The 24757-nt window shown below is 34.3% G+C and overlaps 2 pseudogenes; both read right to left on the bottom strand.

Annotated features, from left to right (window-relative positions):
• Positions 1 to 1289: 1289 nt before the first annotated feature.
• Positions 1290 to 5463, bottom strand: LOC149215054 (cryptochrome-1-like; annotated as a pseudogene).
• A 2391-nt stretch (positions 5464 to 7854) lies between these two features.
• Positions 7855 to 18017, bottom strand: LOC149215053 (cryptochrome-1-like; annotated as a pseudogene).
• Between the last annotated feature and the right edge of the window lie 6740 nt (positions 18018 to 24757).

The raw sequence follows: 24757 nt of genomic DNA, 5'->3' as shown, positions 1-24757 counted from the left end.
GCCGAGACTGTGAGATAGTGATTGCGTTCTTTCTTGTACCATGATTATCATTACACCGAGACTGTAACTATGCCTATGAAGTTTCAGAGACCTCTGAAGTTTTGTTCTCCTGTAGTTTGGATCGCAGACCCCTGTACCCATATGAAAATTACCCTATGACAGACATCCGAAACTATCAAACAAATTTGAGTTTTTTGTAGACCCTAGATGGGTATATATAGTAATTCGTCCTCGATATTAAGCCGACATGACAATTTGAAGAGGTGTCTCTGTTAACGCAAGCAGACATGATTTATATTTAATTCATTTGTTGTCCAACTTCTTCAAGAGGATTGTTCTTGTATTTGGACGGCTATTGTAGACTCATATATATAATTTTATCATGCGGAAGAAGAGTTTCATACATGACATTGACTCTTTGAATTTCTAGAAGCTCTTAAACATGTGCTTGACCTATTCAATGAGCAAGAAACTCATTTTTATAAATGACAAAAATAATATTTCTTTTCTTTTACAAGTACAAAGATCAAAATTACATTTATGAAGACCGAACCTAGTTACACTTTCTTCAACAAGTGGTTCAAAGCACCACCACTACTAGAACAAACAATCTATGCATCAATGTTGGAGTAGGAAAAAGAGTGAGCCAAATCCATTTTGAGTCTTGTCCCATAACATATTTTTGATGTTGGCAAGATTAGAAGCCTAAACAATACACTAGAGTAGTAGATGCCAATTCAAGGTTAGATGTGAAGTTGCCTCCATAAAAAAATTTGGAAAAAAACAACAATAGGGTCAATATACACAATACAACATTATTAAAGTTAAATTCAGGACACAGGCTTGGACATTTGAACAACACCTTGATTATGACCATGACTCCAGGTTCCAATTGAATGATGGTGTAATTGTTGTTGAAGACTATATTCAGTTATTCTAGGAATAGTTCCTTCCTCTAGTAACTATTGTGAATGTCTTGATAAAGGCTACAACCAAACAGGTACAATGCCTCGACTACTTGTATCATCTTTCTCTCTCAAGATACTAGAATAATCTGCGGTTTAATGAGATTCATTATATTCATCTAGGGCTTGCATTTGGGGATAATGAATAATCACATTTGGTAGATATTTTGTTAAACCCCTTGTCATGGACCAAATGGACCATCCTAAAAATTGTCAAGATGAGGTTGCAGAAGCTACTCATAAATATCTATTAGAAGGTACTTCTACTTGTTCATATTAAGTAGAAGTTTTAGCCTTGCTCAAAGTATAACTTACATCTTCCCTTTACACCATAATGATTATAATTGGCACCAATTGGTAATCTTGTGGCCTTGTTGCAAAACCTTTGTTGTTTCTAAGTAACTCTCTAACAACATCCATATGTTCAAACATTGAGGCATTGGCATTTTCCATTGATTCTCCAAAAATTTCTTCTTTTCCATTTTCCAAAGAAGCGCTAACAACTGCTTCACATTGCCACATTTCTAAAAGGGTGCCTCGTAAGTTATTTTGAGTCTTTTGTCATCAATATCTCTACAATGGGTAGGGGATATTTGGAACCCAACTCAACTCCAGCAAACTGAAGAGTTTCTTGTGGTGCATCCCATGGAGGATGTATCCATGTTGTGGGAAATCTAACCAATTCTAGAAGCCAGCAAAAAACATATTTACCCACTAGATCAAATTTGTAGCCTTAAAATTATGCATAATCCAAAATATCCAAAATATGAAGATTCAAAATATTTAAATTAAATCCCAATATATTTTCATCCATGAATAAGTTAAATGCAATAACTTTATCTATGTTTAGTACACAAATTCAGATTGTACTGTAACATACCTTAAGATTATCTATTTGATCCATCTCACACCGATCTAGCAAAGAACCAAGAATATACTACCATCCTAGAGCATCACACTCCAGATCAACATACAGAACTGTGTTCCAGAAATGCTTCATACCCAATCTCCAGGGAAGTCGGAGAACCTTAACAAAGAAAATAGAGATCACCACCAAAATTCAATCATGCAACCATCTTGTTGCCCAAAGTTCTCTCATCTCAACATCAACTAGTGGATATCTGGTCCTACCTTGCCTCCAATATTTAAAGTAATCTTTGTCAACCCTCCATGTGAAATAGTTAATATGTGAAAGAATTGGTCTCTCGTGGTTGCAACGAAAATTGAAACTCAAATATCTTGAATATTTGTAGAGACCATTTGACTTTAAAAACATATTCACACTCTATTCTCCTAAAGTATTTCCCTCATTAGCCCATAAAACTTGTTTGATGCAAATTAGGTCAAACACATTTCTAACACTGAACTCCCCAAAATGTAGATGAGGGAACATCAAAGAATTTGTTTCTTTGTCTTTTTCTAGCAGTTTATTGCATGGTCAAGCATAGGTCCATTAATAGATTCAGTTAGAGCCTTTCCATAACTGCTTGAACCAGGTGACCATGCCCTTGACAAAAGTTCATTGTTGGCCTTTTCAGATTCATCCTTTAGGTTTAGATCATCTGATGGGAAGTTAGACACTTCACCTGAATATACACAACCATGCATTTAATAAGCATATCAATAAGCAGCTAACACAGGTAAAGCTAGAAATGTAACAAAATAGGAAACTATGCAACACAATATTTAGTGTTTCAAGCCCTTGGAAGGTGTCATTCTTGAGGTCTAGTGAGGTGTGTTCACCTTGGTCTTTGTAAAATATGATATGTTAGTAATTAGCCAACATTTTCTATTATTATGTTATGCATCACTAATTGTTCATTATATATAACTTAAATTTAAGTGAAAAACGGTGGTTTGCAAGGGAAATACTACCAAGCACCACGTTGTAAGCTAATTATTGATTTACTGGCCTTCCATCTTATCCACTGGATGGAAATAATATAGTATTAAATGGACAGTATGAAAACACAGTAAGTCGATCATTATAAGATTACTTGATGGTGCTCAGTATTTGCCATTTTCAAGTAGTCAAATCCTTACAACATTACTTGCTACAAATCATTGTGCCAATTGTTGTTAGACCATGAATGTTAATTTGTAGGATCAATATTTGGTCCAAACTTGCCACACAAATGTTGCCTCGCAATGTATATTATGGCATTGATTAGGATAAGACTGGTGTGATTCCACCAACCGTTAAAAACAATATAGTTTTAGCATATCATAGAGTGCAATTGGATGACCATAAGGGTGGGACCAATCTTATCTTAAGTCATAGAGGTAGGAGACTAGGCTAATCATGAATCTAGTTTGTGCCTCTAGTGTGACTTATTGACTAAAATTTCAAAATACTGAACTTATGACAACATAGTTCATTATACTAATAAATTTATAATCACTTATATATAAAAGAGGTCTTATTCTTCAGAGACATTGCACCGAAGTTAAAATGTTTCTTCATAGACTATTGTTAGCTATCAACACCTCTTGATAAAATTTAAATTCATACCAGTTCTGCCATGCTATTCCATGGCTCTTGTATCCCTTTCAACTTTTCTTGCATCCAAAATCTATGTTCTTGGAAAAATTGAATTCTTGTAGATCGTTCTCAATTTTTGTGGATTCATATTGATTCTAAATGCATAAACATTGAAGAAACATATTGTAGTCAAATGTATGGTATGACACACAAACACTACAATCCAAGGATGAAGAAAGCCATATGATTGATTGGTGAACTATTGGTAAATTATTTTCTTACACCCTCCTATACATTTAATTGATTGTGTCTAAGAAGTAATATAGTCATCTAACCTTACTATTGTATGTGCACACTTTTAAGTTATATAAAATTAAACAAAGGAGCCATCCCGAATAGTGCATTGTTTTGTTGGTGATGTTAATGGAGTATTAAATTGTCAAAAAGGGTTGCATTATCACGGTGGTCTACCCAACATAAATGGAAAGTTTCAGAAAAGGATGAATCTCAAGGCATGTCCCAGGAAATTTTGGCAGAATCGTCAACCCTTAGACCTAGCATCGAAGCCAAACAAGTCCATGCTATGCAATGTAGTCCCTGAACTTTGAAGAAACATCATAAAATACAAAAGGGAGGGAATCATTTCAGCAAATGAAGTGAAAGCAACTGCAAAAAAATAAAGGTGTAATCAAAGTACATTTATAACAAGAGAAGGAATACTAACTGATGAGAAAAAATGGAAAAACAAGTTACGAACTATCAAAGGTAATAGGAATTGAGCATACAATCAAATAAACATGACCACAATTTTTTTAAATCATTAAAATTATTTGCATTAGCTATATTTTTCTTATCTCTACAAATTGGATTCCTCATTGAAAAAAAAATTACCATCCATTGTGCTTGTTTTCCAAGGCACATCCTTGCCATTACATGATGGTTAGAAATTAAAAAGTATTGATGATATAGTGTGGAATATCCAATAGTATGTTTAGGAACCACACTAAAAATGGCTTATGAAAGCAATTGAAGTCCTAGATCCCTATTGTGGGTACTCAACGAGTGGCAATTGATGTATATTAAACCTTGAAAATTATGTTATTCCTTAAGGTTCAACTCTGCACTAGATCTTTCAGCAAGAGTGCAAATCTAATATGTCCAAAATAATATAAGTTAATTAAAGGCTTCTCCTTCTTAACACTCTATGACAGTCAACATTAACAAGGAAAATAATTGTATGGAAAAGAATAATGATAGTTTGGGTTAAAAAAGAATCTAAAGCAGAATGCGAACCTGCAACAATCCTTTTGAGAGGTAGAAGGGGAGCTAACAGATCATATGGCATGTTAAGGCACTTATTCCAATAAGCTTGAAAGGTAGAAAATGCACGTCCTTCCTCATCATTGACCTCCTAGGGCTCATAAAGTAAATATGAATTGAATGATCTCACCTGTATGCCTCAAGAAGAGAGATCCTGCTTCAACTTATGATCACAAAAAGTGACAAAGAATCTGATTCACCAAAAATGCATAATGTAAAATCAGTTGTTACAACCTGATCAAGTTAAGTATTGACACTACAGGAAGCCAGGGTTTTAAAACCTTTTAGAACCTCTACAATTATTTATAGATCTAATATGCTCTAAAACTGAAGTAATAAGATGACACAATCTGTTGTTCTATGATGGCTCTAACTTTTGAAGAATAAAAACACTCAAAAAGTGATATTTATAATTGTCATTGTTCCAACGATGAAATTAGACAGTTGCAACACTCTAAATGTAAGAAATTTATCAGTGGCTATGTTACAAATCTTGCACTAAGTGGCACGTATAGTTTTGGATAAATTGTTGATTGATGATGCTCTGAAACATATATACTGATGAAAATTAGGTGAAAGATGAAACTGTAGAATTTTTAGCTAAAATATTTTAATTCATCTTTAGACTAAGTAAAATAGTGACAATTTAGTGACGGAGCCTTTTGAGAACCTGTTAGCACTACATCCACTCCCCATTCATCGATACAAAGGTCAATGGCACATAGAGAAGACACGCCAACCACAAGAAACAAAGCAAGATGCATGCAATCATCTACAATGCCCCATTCCAAATATCAATAGTTACAATTGACTTTATTATTGGAAGAAAAAAGTGTCATTTTGCTTATGATTACAGGTATGACCATAACTTGATTGCAGATTCTGAAAATCTGATGGATATGAATGAAGTCAAATAGTTGAATTCACTCTTATCAATCCGAATTCTAGAATTTGTAATCGAGATAAGGATGTCATTTTTATATACAGCTGCTCTTATTTGTCAAATATCTAGAATATTCCATAATATATAGTCATGATAAAAATGGATGGATTATAGCCAACTTTCTAACCCTCAATTAATTCTTCTTCTTCGTAGAAAATGGATTTATTAAGTGGCATTGTAAAATGCTAAATAAATATTCTGAAGCGATGCAATCAAATCAACACTAATGGTCATACTCACCAAGTACCTTCCTTATATTTACCAATTTACTTTTTACCCTAGTTGAAATCTCATTGCGAACACAGCAAATAGCCCCTACCTTGTGGTCCTTATCTACTTCATTATTTTCCCTTAGTATCCCAATATCCACCATTGTCCTCCATTCACATTGTACAACATAAGCATCAAATTTGAGGCACTTTATTTGATCAATCCATAGAAGACCCATCTCAAAAGAGATGATTCGATCTCATGTTGATCGTTTGTTTGTAAGAGAATTTTACCAAGCACCATTACCTAGATAATTCCACCAACATATGTTAGATGATTGATACACCATGCATGTGGATTGAGCTAACACCAACATGCAAGTCAAACTTATACAATATAGATTACCACACTTGGTTAAATTGAACCTGCCAAATAATGCCCTAAATGAATTATTTCATAAATTAGCAGTTAGTTTGACTCACTGTGACCATATGAGGGAAGCCACAGAAAGGAAATTTGATTAAACTAAAGGAAAACACACAACTTTGTTAAAAACAAAACACAATTTGTGAGAGAGAGCTTAAATTTTCAATCTAACAAGTTGAGATAATCCAATATAGAAGTAAACCATGTAGACAAATCTACACACCAGAACTCCTGTAGTGCTAGTAAACAAAAGTATAAAAGGAAAACCCAAAGTATGGGTTCTATCACAAGGTAATTTGTTTCTCCCTATGCTCTCATAAATGAGGAGTTTCAAAAATTTGGATTTTCTATGGTGTATAATACATAATTATAAGCTAGAATCAAAAACCATTTTTTGCCACTCAATTGGATTTAGTAAGGGCAATTTTGAATGACATGCTAATATTGGGAAGCGGTCAAGCACAATTATAGAACCATACCCAAACAGGCCTTGATTAGTGTAGGGATGAGAGGTATTAAAACCCTTAAGGTCAGACAATCTCAGGTCGGTTCCTTACTGGGGACTATGTATCTTAAGGGTTTGAATACCTCTAAGTGCTAATTTGAATAGATACTAATAGTTAGGTACATACACTCAAGAGGGAAGACACTAATTTTGGAAAAGAGATAAGTGGTATTTTTATTGGAGAAGATGAGATATTTACCATGATTTATTGCATTTGGTTGATGGAATTTTTCACTAGGAAGTAGTCAAGTACAAACAATAGGCTTATATTATATATACACAAAGATTGAATTATTTCTGTTGTATGCTTCGTGATTTCATTAATTGTTTATTATTTTCATTGATGAGTATAGTATATTCAAGTCAATTTTTTTGGCATATTACAGTTAGTAGTTTGAATCTACAAGGAATTTTGACATGGTATCAGAGCTGAAATCACTATAGAAGAGAAGAATATGAGTTTGTATTTTGTAGGAGAAATCAAATTTGTAGTATCATACTTCAGAGCCAGAAAGATTTCGTTCTACAGATTGAGACTTGAATATGCCCTTGAGGGTAGTTTGAACTATATTGTTTGGAAGGACAGGATGGGAGCAGTGTTGTAAGACAAGGGGCTTAAGGAATTCATAGACAAAGATATTCCTAAGCTATCTGATGCTCAAGATTTGGTAGAGTGGAGAAAATATGTGGCAAAGGCGAGAAGGATTATCTTAGAAGGAGCTTGATATCATATTGTCTTGAACCTCCATGGTAAGGAAACTCCATTTGTAATGTTGAAGGCCTTGATAGGCCTTGTGTATATAAGGTAAATATACACAATACACCATTCTTAAAGTTAAACTCAGGACACATGCTTTGACATTTGAACCACTCCTTGACTATGACCATGACTTCAGGTTCCCATTGAATGATGGTGCAATTGTTGCTGAAGACTGTATTCAGTTATTCTAGGAACATTTCCTTCCTCTAGGAACTATTGTGAATGTCCTGATAAAGGCTACAACTAGACGGGTACAATGCCTCCACTAATTGTATCATCTTTCTCTCTCAAGATACTATAATAATCTATGGTTGAATGAGATTCATTAAGTTCATCTAGGGCTTGCATTTGGGGATAATGACTAATCACATCTGGTAGATATTTTGTTAAACCCCTTGTCATGGGCCAACTAGATCATCCTAAAAATTGTCAAGATGAGGCTACAGAAGCTACTCATAAATCTCTATTAGAAGGTACTTCTACTTTTTCATATTGAGTAGAACTTGTACTCTCACTCAAAGTATAACTTATAATTGGCACCAACTGCACCATACTTCTTATAATTGGAACCAATTGGTCATCTTGTGGTCTTGCTGCAAAACCTTTGTTGTTTCTAACTAACTCTTTGTCAACATCCATATGTTCAGACATTGAGGCATTGGTATTTTCCATTGATTCTCCCAAAATTTCTTCTGTGCCATTTTCCAAAGAAGCTCTAGCAGCTGCTTCACATTGCCACATTTCTGAAAGGGTGTCTTTCAAGTTATTTTGAGTCTTTAGTTTTCAATATCTCTACAATGGGTAGGGGATAGTTGGAACCCAACTCAACTCTAGAAAACCTAAGAGTCTTGTGGTGCATCCCATGGATGATGTATCCACTTTGTGGGAAATCTAGCCAACTCTGGAAGCCAGCAACGAACATATTCTCCCGCTAGATCAAATTTGTAGCCTTCAAATTATGCATAATCCCAAATACCCAAAATATGAAGAGTCAAAATATTTAAATTAAATCCTAATATATTTTCATCCATGAATAAGTTAAATGCAAGAACTCTATCTATGTTTAGTACACAAATTCAGATTGTATTGTAACATACCTAAGGATTATCTATTATCTCCATCTGACACCCATCTAGAAAACAACCAAGAATATACTACCATCCTAGAGCATCACCCTCCAGATCAACATCCAGAACTGTGTTCCAAAAATGCTTCATACCCCATCTCTAGGGAAGCTAGAGAACCTTAACAAAGAAACTAGAGATCACCACTCAAATTCAATTATGAAACCATCATGTTGCCCAAAATTCTTGCATCTGAGCATCAACTAGTAGATATCAAGTCCTATCTTACCTTAAATATTTAAAGTAATCTATGTCAACCCTCCATGGGAAATAATTAAGATGTGAAATAATTGGCCTCTCATGGTTGCAAGGAAAATTGAAACTCAAATATCTTGAATATTTCTAGAGACCATTTGACTTTAAAAACATATTCACACTCTATTCTCCTAAATCATTTCCCTCATTAGCCCATAAAACTTGTTTGATGCAAAAAGGTAAAACACATGTCTAACACTCAACTCCCCAAAATGCAGATGAGGTGACATCAAAGAATTTGTTTCTTTGTCTATTTTCTAAGAATTTATTGCATGGTCAAGCACAAGTCCATTAATAGATTCAGTTAGATCCTTTCCACAAATGCTTGAACTAGGTGACCATGCCCTTGCAATAAGTGCATTGTTGACCTTTTTAGATTCATCCTCTAGGTTTAGATCATCTGATGGGAAGTTAGACACTTCACCTGAATATACATGACCATGCATTTAATCAACATATCAATAAGCAGCTAACACATGTAGAGCTAGAAATGTAACAAAATAGGAAACTATGCAGCACAATCTTTAGCGTTTCAAGCCTTTGGAAGGTATCAATGTTGAGCTCCAATGAGGTGTATTGACCTTAGTGTTTGTAAAATATGATATGTTAGTAATCAGCCATCATTGTCTATTGTTATATCATGTATCACTAATTTTTCATTATATATAACTTGAATTTAAGTGCAAAATGATGTTTTGCAAGGTAAAATACTACCAAGCACCATGCAGTAAGCTAATGATTGGTTTATTGGCCTTCCATATTATCCACTGGATGGAAATAATATAGTATTAAATGTACAATATGAAAATACAATAAGTCGATCATTAGATTACTTGATGGTGCCCATTATTTTCCATTTGCAAGTATTCAAATCCTTACAACAGTACTTGCTACAAATCATTGTGCCAATTGTTGTTACACAATGAATTTCAATTTGTAGGATCAATGTTTGCTCCAAAACTTGTCACGAAAATGTTGGCTCTCAATGTCTACTATGGCATTGATTAGGATAAGACTAGTGTGAATCCACCAACCGTGAAAAACAATATAATTTTAGCATATCATAGAGTGCAACTAGATGACCATAAGGGTGGGCCCAAGCTTATTGACTAAAAGTTGTTACATTTGAATTCAATGGACATACCACTTATTGACTGAAATTTCAAAATACTAAACTTATGACAATAGAGTTCATTATACTAATAAGTTTATAATCACTGAGATATAAAAAAGGTCTTATTCTTTAGAGACATTGCAGTAAAATTGAAATGTTTCTTTGTAGACTATTGTTAGCTATCAACACCTCTTGATAAAAGCTAAAATCAAATCAGTTCTACCATGCTATTCCATGGCACTTGTATGTTTTTCAACTTTTCATACATCCAAAATCTATGTTCTTGGAAAAAAGTGAATTCTTGTAGATCGTTCTCAATTTTTTGGATTCATATTGATTCCAAATGCATAAACATTGAAGAAACATATTATAGTCAAATGTATGGTATGACACACAAACACCACAATCTAAGGATGAAGAAAGGCATAAGATTGATTGGTGAACTATTGGTAGATTATTTTCTAACACCCTCCTGTACAGTTAATTGATTGTGTCCAAGAAGTAATCTAGTCGTCTAACCTTACTATTGTATATGCACACTTTTAACTTGTATAGAATTAAAAAAAGGAGCCATCCTGAATGGTACATTGGTTTGTTGGTGATGTCAATGGAGTATTAAATTGTCCAAAATGGTTGCATTATCATGGTGGTCCCCCCAATCCAAATGGAAAGTTTCAGAAAAGGATGAAGCTCAAGGCATGTCCTAGGAAATTTTGGTAGAATTGTCAGCACTTAGACCTAACATCAAAGCCAGCCAAGTCCATTATATGAAATGTAGTCCTTAAACTTTGAAGCCACATCATAAAATACAAAAGGGAGGGAATCATTTCATTAAAAAAAGTGAAAGGAACTGCAAAAAATAAAGGTGTAAGCAAAGTACATTTATAAAAAGAGAAGGAATAATAAGTGATGAGAAAAAAGGGAAAAAAAAGTTATGAACTATCGAAGGTAATAGGAATTCAGCATACAATCAAATAAACATGACCACATATTGTTTTAAATCATTAAAATTATTTGCATTAGCTAGACTTTTCTTATCTCTACAAATTGGATTCCTCCTTGAAAAACAAAAGAATTACCATCCATTATGCTTGTTGTCCAAGGCACATCCTTGACATTGCAGGATGGTTAGCAGTTAAAAAGTATTGATGATATAGTCTAGAATATCCAATAGTATGTTTAGGAACCACACTAAAATGGCTTATGAAAACAATTGAAATCCTAGATAATTATTATGGGTACTCAATAAGTGGAAATTGATGCATATTAGCCTTGCAAATTATGTTATTCCTTAAGGTTCATATCTTCACTAGATCTTTCAACAAGAGTGCAAATCTAACATATCCAAAATAATATAACTTAATTAAAGGCTTCTCCTTCTTAACACTCTATGAAAGTCAACATTAACAAGGAAAATAATTGTATGGAAATGAATAATGATAGTTCCAATTAAAAAACAATCTAACAGAGTCATTTTTATTGTGATTAACAAGTGACTTTATTGTTGAAAAAAATAGAGTCGTTTTGCTTATGATTATAGGTATGAGCGTACCTTGATTTCAGATTCTGAAAATCTGATGGATAGAAATGAAGTCAAATAGTTAACTTCACTCTTGTCCATCCAAATTCTAGAATCTGTAATCAAGATAAGAATGGCATGTTTATAGCTAGTTTCTCTTATTTGTCAAATCTCTAGAATATTCCAAAATATATAGTCAAGATAAAAATGGACAGATTATAGTGAGTTTTCCAAACCTCAATTAATTCTTCTTCTTTGTAGACAATGGATTTATTAAGTGGCATTGTAAAATGCTAAATAAATACTCTGAAGTGATGCAATCAAATCAACACTAGTGGTCATACTCACCAAGCACCTTCCTTATATTTTCTAAATAATTCTTTTCCCTAGTTGCAATCTCATTGCAAACACAGCAAATAGCCTTTACCTTGTGGTCCTTATTTGCTTCATGATTTTCCCTTAGTATCCTAATATCCACCACTGTCCCCGTTCCCATTGTACAACATAAACATCAAATTTGAGGCACTTCATTTGATCAATCCATAGAATTCCCATCTCAAAAGAGATGATTCGATCTCATGTTGATAGTGTGTTTGTAAGAGAAGTTTCCCAAGCACCAATACCTAGATAATTCCACCAACATATGTTAGATGATTGATACACCATGCATGTGGATTGAGCTAACACCAACATACAAGTCAAACTTATATAATATAGATTACCACACTTTTTTAAATTGTACCTACCAAATAATGCCATGAATGAATTATTTCATAAATTAGCATTTATTTTGACTCACTATGACCATATGAGGGAAGCCGCAAAAAGGAAATTTCATGAAACTAAATGCAAACACACAACTTTATTAAAAACAAAGCACAATTTGTGAGATCAGGTTTAAAGTTGCAATTTAATGAGTTGAGATAATCCAATATAGAAGTAAAACATGCAGAAAAATCTAACCAGAACTTCTATAGTGCTAGTAAACAAAAGTATAAAAGGAAAACCCAAAGTATGGGTTCTATCACAAGGTACTTTGTTTCTCCCTATGCTCTCATAAATGAGTTTCAAAATTTTGGATTTTCTATGCTGTATAATACATAATTATGAGTGTTGGATCTAAAATGCAGATGCAAATTAGAGTTTCGTTTACTATCAATCTGGGTAAGTAAACTTCGAGGATCATCCAATATATATGGACTTAGAGACAAACTAAACTAAGCTAGGTGAAGAAATATTGAAGCTCCCTTACAGGAGATTGTTCATTAATATTTCTAATCGACTATTTAAACTAATGAAATTAAAGCTCTTAAACATAATTCTGATTGATTGCATGAAATATTAAAGCTCTCTTACAAGAGACTATTCGTTTATATCTCAAGCATATAAATCAAAAACTTAAAATAATGAAATCAAACATTGAATAACAAATCAGACTCATTGAAGGAAACATTAGAACTTTCTTACGAAAGGTCATTCAGTAATATTTCAAACATATGAACCTAATAATTGAATCTAATGAAATTCACAAACATAAAATAAAAGCTTACCAAAACAAAAGTGTACTTGCTAGGCAATGGGGATCCTTCCAAGGATTCACAAGCACACCAAAAGAGAAGTCAAATGTAGAGGATCAAAGAAATTTCATTTTATTCATCATAATCTTCAAAGTACAATGGCTAAAATTTCATATGATCCTAACCAAAACTATTCTAAATTATATCTAGATTAACATTACTAGGTTACAATGAAGGACTAGTTTCTAAGATTCTAAAAGTATTAAGATTACAAATGAAGATTAAGATTACAAATGAAGGACATAACACTCCTATTTATATAAAATCTATGATAACAAACTCATAAATGTAGATCCACTATTCCCTCCTTTGATCCACATATTTCTCAACCAATGGTGACACATAACCCTATCCTCCATGATCTCCTCCATGAGGTCCATGATCTCCTCAAATTCGAATTTGAACATAGAGTGCCACATAAAGATGCCTTGGAAGCTTCCTTTGTACCTACACATGTCAACAAACTCATTCTAATTGTTAGGTATAAGTATATGGATATTATTTTCTAAATTTTAACCACAAATTCTCTTTAAAATACTAAGAATTAATAATGTTTTAGAAAACACAATGGTAACCCATTTAATGATGAAAGTGAAGCTGATGTGGTGACATGGTGGTGGAATAGAGGTGAGAAAATGTGTGACTCGAGTGAAAGTGGATGTATTTTAAAGATAATTCTTAGGCCCAACATAGCCCCAAACTAAAGGTATCGCATGTCCTCATGCAATCTATTACATTACTTTTTGATACTTGAGCTTTGGCTTAAACTTTGCATGATATATTTACTTAACTTTTGCAAAGTGTTTTTGATGAATTGCAACTTGGTTAGTTCTTGTGTTTCAACCATATTTTGTTTGTTGCCTTTAATTTTAATGTATGAACTTTGCATAATGATAATTTGATTTTTATTGCAAAGTATTTTTGTTGGAATGCATCATGATTGGTTCTTGTGTAACAACCATGATTGTGTTGCATCCAATTAGCTTTTAAGTACTTTTTACAAAGCCAATTATATGCTCATGTAATGGTGAATATATTTTGAAGGTATGTGGGTTTTAGAATGTGATATATGAATATGGAAAAATATGAATGTGACAAAGTATGAATGTAAATGTATCCCCCCCCCCCCCCCCCAAACTGATGGTTTTGGCAATTTTATGAAATGAGGAAAGGAAGTTTTCCAAAAATTATCATTCTAGATTTTAAGGAATTAAATGGTTAAAAGTTAGAAAATATCATACCTCAACTTACCCTTTCAAAAATGGATGAGATTTGTGCATGTGTGGCTGCAAAATTTTGATCATAGTCTTCTTCATTTGGTTGTAAAAATGGTGGATGAAGTCGAAAAAGTGATTATTTTATTGTTGCTGCATCTGCTGCTAGATCTTCTGTTGAATGTTCGGAATCTACTGTTGAATGTGGCTGAAAATGTATAAGGCTTGGAAGGTATACAAAATTTACACTTTCCCCCAAGCCTTATTTATTGACTTGTCCTAAAGTCATTTACATCAAAAACTGAAAAGCTTCCTCTGCTACAAAATGATGGATCTTCAAGTCTTCAACCCTCATTGGCACAATTCTTGTCATGTGAATAAATGTTTTGGGTGTCGAACATAACAAGAAATTGTTAACTTAGTGGCCATAACTGGATGCCACTAGCCAACACGAGAGCTCCCATCTTTGGTATGGATGAGAGTCAAGATGCCCCTAACACATCTTTCTAAGTATGAATGAATTTGTTGTTGTCAAATACTTAGAAGATCCGATGAACAAGGAACATTGATATATTCCCTTTGTTTATCGGCATGATAGCTTGCTCTTAAGGCATGCAAGATTCAAGGTGTTTTTAGAAAAATATTTAGACTCAAGGACTATGGACTCAATGATGTATGGAAGAAAGGTTTTATTTGCAAGGGTAGGAAAAAGGAAACTAACAATGAATATTTAAAGTGGAACAAAAAGCTTGTAAATGAGCTTCATTGCTTTTATTGCTGGGTTAGGATTGAAGAAAATGTAAGGAAGTGTATGTGGATAATGATAAATGGATAATGACTCTTGCGGGGAAAAAGTGAATAATGGCATGCAAAATCTCAAAAATAGAAAATTTTCTCCTTAATTCTAGACTTTTTGCTAAAATAGCTGAGTTTGACTAGCATTGACCAGCCACTTGTAGACGTCGAATTCAAGTGTTGATAGGTATTTCACCATCCTTGTACATTTAGGAACAACCCCCAAGTCTTTGAATTTTTTAATCTATCGTGCAACATATCAAACCATTAAACCCTTACAGGAAGTTACAAGAACTTGTAATTTTCTGGAAATGTCGTTATTATGATCATGGTCTTTTTCTTTAGAATTTTTCATGATAATAGTTTTTTGAAGACCAATTTTCATCACAATTTAATCTTCTTAATGATCAGTTGATCATCCCAAACCTGCTAAAAAAAAACTTGGAATAAAGAACTTAAGTTTGTTCAAGAAGAGGGGGTCATTCCCTTCCTGATTCTTACGCAAAAATTGTATGCCAAAATTAAACAGATTAAGGAATATCAAAAGCATAATTTTAGTCCAATTCATGATGTTAATAACAATATATTTTTAATAAAAATAACCATGAAAAGTAATCAACTCCCTGTTTGTGTCCAATGACTCGTGGAATGTGCATGTAAAAGCTTGGCATTATAGATTTGTTGTGTCCTACAGATTAGTACGTTACATAAAAGCATACAACAAGAATAAAAGCATATATTTTAATGCCAAATCTAAGCATAATCCTCCAAATGTTCAATAAATCAATCTTCCAAATTTTCTTCCAAAGTCTGCCAATGTGTTGTGCCGAGAGCTCTTGATGTCGAAACAAGACCTACTAAGGCACAGATCCCTCAAGACATATAACTTCCCACTTTGTTACCAGAATACCACCCTGTGCAAATGTTGAGTTGACTGGTGCCATTGTCAATCCTCAGTAAATTTACTTTTGGCTGATTGGATTTGATTATTATTAGTGTCAGATTGCAAAAATACTATATTTTTGTGCACATGGGGGATAGCCATCGAAACAGGTGGACAAAAATAATAGCGCAGGAGAAACATGATAATACCAATATCTGTTGAGCACAGTCAAATTGAAATGCTGACCGAGCTCCTCAAATGGTGATTGTCCTACAAAACATGGTATCAGAGATATTGAAGACTACAGAGAAACTAGGTTCCACTCCATAAAACCCCAGTCATTGGTTCTTTATCCCTACTTACTATTCTCGAGTTGATTTCACATTATGTCGACTGCAATTTCAAAATTTCTAGAAGTATATGGAAAACAGAGGAATGAGCTGAAAAACAGGATTAGACGCTCACACGACATTGAAGTATTGAGTTGTCGAGTTCTAATTATATTTTGATTGTCACCGCTATAAATAAACCGCATTACATCAAGTTTCATAGCATCACATGAACTCCTCCTCACTGAGAGAGAGAAATATTTGAATGTGCTCTACATCTATATGAAAGCTAGAAAGCCAATTCAATATTTGCAATGGAGGGAGTGAAATCACTAGAGAATGTGCTCGGCATGAAGGGCGGAGATGGAGATACAAGTTATGCTCGCATTTCTTTATTTAGCCGGGTACCTATTTCAACTAGTTATCTCATTTCAATTTTTTGTTCAATTAACTATCTCTCCTTGAATCATAATCATGATCGGTTCTCGAAACTTATATAATATGGATCCCCACTTCAATCCCTTCTCAGAGTATTGTAGTTGGTTTCATCCATTCTATTAATATTTGGAGATATGGTTGCAGTTGAAAGTGATACAAGTGATAAAGCCTATTTTGGAGCATGAAATCTGTCAACATATGAGCTTTGAAAACCTTAAAGGAGGAGATGGGGTCTTTCGTGTTGCAGACCTTGGGTGTGCCATAGGAATTAACACTCTTATTGTCACCGACACCATCGTCCAAGACATACAAGCAACATGCAGTTCTTATTGGTTTTATGGAGAAACTAGGTTCGTTATTCTAGGCAAAATATTAAAAACGCAGATCACTAACCTCGGCAGAAAGTTTCTAGAAGATGAGTTAAGCTGATAGCTATTGATATCTTCTCTAACTAATGGCTTCACAAAATTTGCATGCAATCATCAAAGCGCTCAAATCATTTCACAAAATATGCATGCTCAAATTGCTCAAATTTTTTAATTGGAATATTGTTGTTGTAGGTTAGATGGATTCTTGCCATCATTTTAGAAGTTTCCCATTCCTTTGCCCGTTTCTCGTTGTCGGTAACATAGTTATCTACCACCGTCAAAAGGTAATTGCAAGTCTTGAATGCTCTCTGAATCCATTTCAAAAATAAATTTTAAGTTATCCGCACATAAGAAGTTACCCTAAGAAAATAAGTATTTCCTCCGGGTTTCAATCATAGTGGGTTTTGCACAACCCTTATAAGCATGTGGATCAGCTATCCTATGACTCATCTTCCCAGCAGACGCACCAATGCTGTTGACAAGAATTTCAAAACCTTCTTCTTGGCTCCAGGTTGAATATGCAATAACAATATGCAGGACAAATTCCATCTCGACTCCAGGCAACAGCTAAAACTTCAAGGGAAACACCTATCCACCATGTAGTAGTATCCCACAACTTCACAGAGGTGCTACCCACTCCAGCTACAACCAACATATTCCCCTTGGGATGGAACCACCTGTTCCAAGCTTCTGAAGGGGGCAACTCGAGCGTAGAAATAGTGGTGTTGGTGTCGACATCGAAAACGTGGACGAAGCTGTTGAGGGAGGTGGAAGAGGCAATTGGGGTCATAGGATGGGCAGCCTCAATAACAATGGTGCCATGAGATCAGAATCATGAGATCATCATTGGCTTTGGCATCTGCCCTCACTGCGCCTACTTCCATCATCAGTGAGGCGGTTGAGACAAGACCACCATTGGCTCTGTAACTTGATATTTTCTGCTACATTCCCACATATTTCACATATCATTGATCTTTCATTAGGCCATTATGCCTGTGCTTTATGGTGGTTTATTTGCAATGGATCAATCACTGAGGAAGATCGATCAGGGCAATCTCGGTGTCAAAGGATCTCTGCCAATGATCTCTGAAACAGATCGATCAAGCAATTTTCCATTGCATTGCGAGCTTGCACAAAATTTGCAGATTCCTGAGAAAAAGCTTCTTCGTCGACATAGACTACCTTTTGAAGAAGAAGCTTCTGCAGTGAGTCCAAGGTCGAGCCCATCTCTGATAAATTACTAATGGTGGCATTCCATCTCTCTGATGCACTATTTCCCATACCTACTTCTAATGTGTTTTGATTCTCTTTTTTCCTTGGCCAAACTTCTTCCATCCTACACAAATTCTGATTAAAAATAAAATACAGAGAATAATTTCGAAGATGAGTCGTGACAATGGTTATAGATTTTGAATTTCGAGTCAGTCAATAAGGAGAGCAATGAAATTGCGAGACCAATGATAGAGTGATTAATTTTCCATATAATCGTGTAAAACCTCCCCTGTCATGAAATAATTGGTTTCAAAAAGATTAAGAGCAAATCTTGAAAATGTTTGTTCGCAATTAAGATCAAGCCAAATGGATTTTTATCACAAATTTCTTCCTTAAAAAGATCACAAATTTCTTCCCTTAAGACTGACATTGAATTGTTTATATGCAGATTTGGCTTGTTTGAAGAAATGGTCCCAGCACATATGCAGAGAAGTTTTATGCAGAGAGGTTTTAACACAATTATCAAATCACTAAACTACAGATTTAATTTTTAAATTTGAAATCGAAAATAAAGAATTTTTTTTTTAAATTATTTCGATTTCTTATAATGCTTGTAGTTTTAATGATTTGTGCAAATTCCTAGCAAGAGATTTTTATTTATTTCTGAAAATAAATCAAGATATTTTATGATCTTCCTAATAGCTTGAAGTGCAGGAAAAGAGCATACTAACCTATTGATTTGTTTTCTTCCTTTTTTTGTAGGTTAGCGTGGATGAAGTGGCTCACATGAATTTATTCATGAGAAATGTTTATGATTTTTTTTTTATTATTTTTTTTTGAAAATAAGTCTAAAAGAAAACTTTATGAGATCTTGTTTTATTTGTCTAATATTTTCTATTTAACTTGAAATATTTTTTTATTTACTAGGTAAAAGAATGCTTCCAGTGAAGCCATCTATGGACTAAGAATTCGAAAATGCTCACATCTAGATTTAAAAGTTAGTGCAAGGTTCTTTTGAAACCAATCTTCAATAATGTTGTTGATCTCCAAGAAGTACCTATTCAACATTTTCAATTTTCTCATCCGTAGATGGATTAGTAAGAAATGGGGGGTTTAAAAACTGAATTTGAAACTAAGTACGAAAAAAATCAAAAAGCTCAAACTTGAACTCCTTTATGAAGATCCTGTTGTCACCAAGTTTCACAAGTTAGTCCATAAAAAGAAATTGCAATAAAAATAACTTCCTAAGTCTATCTCCAAATCATCCTCCCTGGCAACGGCGCCAAAATTTTGGGTCTAAAATGCGGATGCAAATTAGAGTTTCATTTACTATCAATTCGGGTAAGTAAACTTTGAGGATCATCCAATATATATGGACTTAGAGGTAAACTAAACTAAGCTAGGTGAAGAAATATTGAAGCTCCCTTACAGGAGACCGTTCATTAATATTTCTAATCAACTATTTAAACTAATGGAATTAAGCTCTTAAACATAATTCTGATTGATCGCATGGAATATTAAATCTCTCTTACAAGAGACTATTTGTTTATAAAAATCTCAAGCATATATATCAAAAACTTAAACTAATGAATCAAACATTAAATAAAAAATCAGATTCATTGAAGGAAACATTAATATTTTCTTACGAAAGTTCAATCATTAGTATTTCAAACATATGAACCTAATAATTTAATCTAATTAAATTCACAAACATAAAATAAAAGCTTACCAAAACAAAAGTATACTTGCTAGGCAATGGGGATCCTTCCAAGGATTCACAAGCACACCAAAAGAGAAGTCAAATGTAGAGGATTAAAGAAGCTCCATTTATTCATCATAATCTTCAAAGTACAATGGCTAAAAGCTCATATGATCCTAACCAAAACTATTATAAATTCTATCTAGATTAACATTACTAGGTTACAATGAAGGACTAGGTTCTAAGATTCTAAAAAGATTAAGATTACAAATAAAGGATATAACACTCCTATTTATACAAAAGCTATGATAACAAACTCATAAATGTAGATCCACTATTCCCTCCTTTGATCCACATATCTCTCAACCAATGGTGACACATAACCCTATCCTCCATGAGGTCCATGATCTGCTCAAATTCGAATTTGAACATAGAGTGCCACATAAAGATGCCTTGGAAGCTTCCTTTGTACCTACACATGTCAGCAAACTCATTCTAATTGTTAGGTATAAGTATATGGATATTATTTTCTAAAGTTTCACAAATTCACTTAAAAATACTAAGAATTAATAATGTTTTGGAAAACACAATGGTAACCCATTTAATGATGAAAGTGAAGTTGATGTGGTGACATGATGGTGGAATAGAGGTGAGAAAATGTGTGAATGGAGTGAAAGTGGATGTATTTTAAGGATAATTCTTAGGCCCAACAATGAGCTAGCATCAAAAACCATTTTTTGCCACTCACTTGGCTTTAGAAAGGGCAATTTTAAATGGAATTCTAAGATTGAGAAGCGATCGAGCAGAATTATAGAACCATACCCCTAACAAACCCTGATCAGTGTAGAGCTAAGAGGTATTAAAACCCTTGAGGTCACACAATCTCAAGTCAGTTCCTTACTGGGGACTATGTATCTTGAGGGTTTGAATACCTCTAAGTGCTAATTTGAATAGATACTAATAGTTATGTACATACACTCAAGAGGGAAGAAGATGAAATATTTACCCTAATTTATTATATCTGGTTGATGGCATTTGTCACTAGGAAGTAGTCAAGTACAAACAATGGGCTTATATTATACATACACAAAGAACCTTCAATGGTGGGAATACAGGGCAAGAAATCCAGGGTGGTTCTGATTAACCATGCTTTTGTTTCCTAAGTAAACATTATAGTAGGTCTACACGACCTGTCTCCATGAATCCTTAATCTTGTAGTTGTAACCCTGGAATGTAGGATTTTTAGAACTAGGATATCAATATTCTTGTCTCTGGAATCATGGCATTGCAGCTAAGATTGTGGGTGTTATGTGGATGCAACAAACATGAAAAATGATGTACATCGAATTGGACCTCTAGTCCCATGTGTTGTGGTCACATGTGTGATGAAGTCAAGAAGATAAAAAGATATGCAGTACCTAATTACTAATGTGACGCAGTGGTACCACTATCAAAAATTAACCAAAAACACCTTGTAACCATATGAACCATGGATCCATTGTAAATTGATAAGTAAGTTGGCTCCCTTCAATAGCATGGGGCTTGGATATCTTGGAGGATAGGATGGGTTTTTCCCTATGTGCCTCCCATCCTCCGCTATGAGCTTCCTTCTCTGACTAGTGCTTTCCCTCTATGAGTCATTTCCTTAGCTTATGCAGCCTAGGTCCTACATATACCTACCATTGGTGAATGACTTTGTTTGAGTGTGGAACTGATGGTTGATTCGAATAACATCATAAAGTGGATTAATTATTTTTCCTGATGGGAGATCTAGGCAATGGTAGCGTAGCTACTTTACAAATTATGGGCAACCCTCAAACAAAATCAGAATCAAGACTACATGGATTAGTGATGAGATCAGCATAGTTGGAACTCGTGAACTATAAACCTGTAGTTCACCTTTGGCTTTATCAAGGTCTTGTTTTATACTTCCTATGGAATTATGGATCAAGGTTGATCCCTTCCTGGGTTTTATAGACACTCAATAAGACCTAGGCCTTTGGTACCTCGAGAATAATAGCTTTCGTTAGGTTGGGGTTGTAGTTTTGGTGCCTTGAGAAGATTTTTTTCACACTGTTGGGGATGCAATTTCACCTATTTGAAGTAGAAGCCAGTGGGAACATCGAAGTCAGATGAGACCATGCTACATATTGACATTTATTAGGATAACATTGGCTACGCCCTTTATTCATCCCGCTCATTTTTTATTATCCCAATCATTCTAGGTGAGACGAAATGGGAAATATGAGAAAAACGTCTCAAACTAATTTCTTAAAACACTCCATCATTTATAAAGAGGAAAGTTGAGACAAAATATTTATTTTGTCTCAAACTGATGTCTTAAAACATGCCCCATCTTATAGTAGTGATAAGTGGAAATTGGAAAATAGTAAACGTTAAAACACACCCATGAATACTACTGAAAAAGTTTCTATTAAAGATGAAGTTAAAATGGCACATGCTAAATCCTAGAGGAATTTGATAGGATGTATTAAGTATCTTACAACCACTAGACCAAATATTATGCAAGTAGTAAGCATAATTTCTAGATTCATGCAAAGTCCAAGTAAGATTTTTTTTGGAGTAGAAAAAATAATTTAGAGGTGTCTCCCCGGAACAAGCAATTTTGGAATTTGGTATACTTCAACAAATAAGTTTGGATTTGTTGGTTCCATAGATAGATATTCGGTTGTATTTTTTGATGATAGAAAAGTAATTCAGGTTATGTTTTTAGCCTTGGATCAAGTTTAGTATTATGGTCTTCAAAGAAAAAACCAACTATTCCATTATCTTCGAAAGAGATGTAGAAAATCCTATAGATTCACAAGCTATTGCAATTTTCTGAAGCAAGAGACAAGAATGTACTTCTACTCTTTACAGTGGAAGCCCATAAACATCGAGAAAACAATAATCAATAGAGGAATAGAATCAAAGGCACATAACACAATATATATCTGGAGAAAGCCACAGCTCAAAAACCCGCTGTTTGTTTTGTATTAATCTGGAAATTCAAGATGAAATTGCAATGCTTTTTCTCTCTAGAACAATCCCAGCACTCAGAAAATTCAATCTCCAACTCATACGCAAGCTTAAGGCCAAATATTAGCATCTTCACAATCTCTCCAAGTATCTATTCCAATGTATAATTCCTATGAAGGGTAGCTCGTATTTAAAGGGAAATAAAGCCTCTAAAAATAGCGCAATCCCTCAAGGATCAGTTCCTGAATGCATGCACTATCAGTGCAGCTCAGAAAAATCTAAAACAAATAGTACATTGTCCCTGCACTCTAGTCTCGACTGGGTCTTTCTCAGAATCAACATGCATGATGAGTAAATATTCAGTTAACTAGAGTAGCACTGGTGGAGTTCATTAGTGTCACCATTGACTATTCACTCACTATTAGTTCTCTCAATCAATTTGAGAACTAATTTAACTGAACTGACTCATGAAACTAAGTCTTCTATTTTACAACTCACAATTAACTAACACTGGACTCCTACAAAGTAGGGAGAACATATACATAACTTCCAAAAGACTTCCAACTCAAATTTCCTAAGTTAAGTAAGTTTAATAAACTTAATTTAACTATTTTAAGTTTCTATGAGAATAGAATTCAAATTTAATTCACAGTTTAATTCAAGGACAAATTAAACTGGAATTTCTTGTTTCCATTTCTCAACACTCCCTCTCAACAAGAAATGGATTATCAACTACCCCAATCTTGTCTCTGTGAAACTCGAATTTACATCTTGACAATGCCTTTTTCAAGATGTCAACATCTTTCTCCTCCATGGGAATGTAATCTAACAACATGATCCACCTCAATACACAATCTCTAAGATGATGATACCGGATATCAATATGCTTGGACCGATCATGAAAGACTGGATTTTCATAGAGTTTGATACAACTCTGGTTATCACAATAAATCATTATTGGATCCATCTATTGACCTAACAAACCAACCAAGATCTTCCTCGTCCAGATAGCCTCACATGTTGCCTAACTTGCAGCCATGTACTATGCCTCTCTCAAAATGAGTGCAACCAATCTTTGTTTCCTACTGTAACAAGAAACTGTCATTGACCCAATACTAAAGATCCATCCTGATGTGATCTTCCTAACAAATGGACTCCCTACCCAATCTGCATTGGTGAAGCCTTGAATCTTCACTACCTTTGTCTGTTTGTACCATAACCCAAACTAAGTAGTGCCTCTGATGTATCTCAATACATGCTTTTCTGCCTTCCAATACAGCTTGGTAGGCCTAACCATTGCTTGACTAAGATGGTTAATTGCATAGCACATATCCAGTCATGTGTTCACCGAGTACATGAGTGAACCCACAAGCTACCTGTAAACAGTAGCTTCCACTACTTCCCATGAAGTAACATCCTCCTTCCTCTAGTTATGAACTAGAGAAGTCTCCATGGGGTTACTGCTCTCCATGTGAAATCTCCTGAGTATCTCGTTGGCATACTTACCCTGAGATACAAACAACTCCCCATCTCCTCGACATACCTCCATGCCAAGAAAGTAATGCATGAGCCCCATGTCCTTCATCTCAAACTCTCTTGCAATGTCCTCCTTGCAAGGTTTGATGAGACTCTCATCACCT

This window comes from Pinus tabuliformis, chromosome 1_1 (assembly GCF_031772625.1).
Source record: "Pinus tabuliformis cultivar Carrire ecotype Pingquan chromosome 1_1, CPIR1, whole genome shotgun sequence".
Taxonomy (NCBI): domain Eukaryota; kingdom Viridiplantae; phylum Streptophyta; class Pinopsida; order Pinales; family Pinaceae; genus Pinus; species Pinus tabuliformis.
Note: the sequence above shows the minus strand (reverse complement) of the source record. Positions and strands in the feature narration are given on the sequence as shown.